Source organism: Somniosus microcephalus, chromosome 33, assembly GCF_052327205.1.
Source record: "Somniosus microcephalus isolate GS21.2 chromosome 33, FLI_Smic_1.0, whole genome shotgun sequence".
Taxonomy (NCBI): Eukaryota; Metazoa; Chordata; class Chondrichthyes; order Squaliformes; family Somniosidae; genus Somniosus; species Somniosus microcephalus.
In genome coordinates, this window is record NC_141019.1 from 35525660 (window position 1) to 35527048 (window position 1389).

Consider the following 1389-nt stretch of genomic DNA (forward strand, 5'->3'; position numbering starts at 1 on the left):
TTTACTCTGTATCTAACCATGCTGTACCTGCCCTGGGAGTGTTTGATGGGACAGTGTAGAGGGTGCTTTACTCTGTATCTAACCCGTGCTGTACCTGCCCTGGAAGTGTTTGATGGGACAGTGTAGAGGGAGCTTTACTCTGTATCTAACCCGTGCTGTACATGCCCTGGGAGTGTTTGATGGACACAGTGTAGCGGGAGCTTTACTCTGTATCTAACCCCGTGCTGTACCTGCCCTGGGAGTGTTTGATGGGACAGTGTAGAGGGAGCTTTACTCTGTATCTAACCCGTGCAGTACCTGCCCTGGGAGTGTTTGATGGGACAGTGTAGAGGGAGCTTTACTCTGTATCTAACCCGTGCTGTACCTGCCCTGGGAGTGTTTGATGGGGACAGTGTAGAGGGAGCTTTACTCTGTATCTAACCCATGCTGTACCTGCCCTGGGAGTGTTTGATGGGACAGTGTAGAGGGAGCTTTACTCTGTATCTAACCCTGTGCTGTACCTGCCCTGGGAGTGTTTGATGGGGACAGTGTAGATGGAGCTTTACGCTGTATCTAACCCGTGCTGTACCTGCCCTGGGAGTGTTTGATGGGGACAGTGTAGAGGGAGCTTTACTCTGTATCTAACCCATGCTGTACCTGCCCTGGGAGTGTTTGATGAGACAGTGTAGAGGGAGCTTTACTCTATCTAACCCGTGCTGTACCTGCCCTGGGAGTGTTTGATGGGACAGTGTAGAGGGAGCTTTACTCTGTATCTAACCCGTGCTGTACCTGCCCTGGGAGTGTTTGATGGGGACAGTGTAGAGGGAACTTTATGCTGTATCTAACCCGTGCTGTACCTGCCCTGGGAGTGTTTGATGGGACAGTGTAGAGGGAGCTTTACTCTGTATCTAACCCCGTGCTGTACGTGCCCTGGGAGTGTTTGATGGGGACAGTGCAGAGGGAGCTTTACTCTGTATCTAACCCGTGCTGTACCTGCCCTGGGAGTGTTTGATGGGGACAGTGTTGAGGGAGCTTTACTCTGTATCTAACCCCGTGCTATACCTGCCCTGGGAGTGTTTGATGGGACAGTGCAGAGGGAGCTTTACTCTGTATCTAACCCGTGCTGTACCTGCCCTGGGAGTGTTTGATGGGGACAGTGTTGAGGGAGCTTTACTCTGTATCTAACCCGTGCTGTACCTGCCCTGGGAGTGTTTGATGGGACAGTGTAGAGGGAGCTTTACTCTGTATCTAACCCGTGCTGTACCTGCCCTGGGAGTGTTTGATGGGGACAGTGTAGAGGGAGCTTTACTCTGTATCTAACCCGTGCTGTACCTGCCCTGGGAGTGTTTGATGGGACAGTGTAGAGGAGCTTTACTCTGTATCTAACCCGTGCTGTACCTGCCCTGTGAG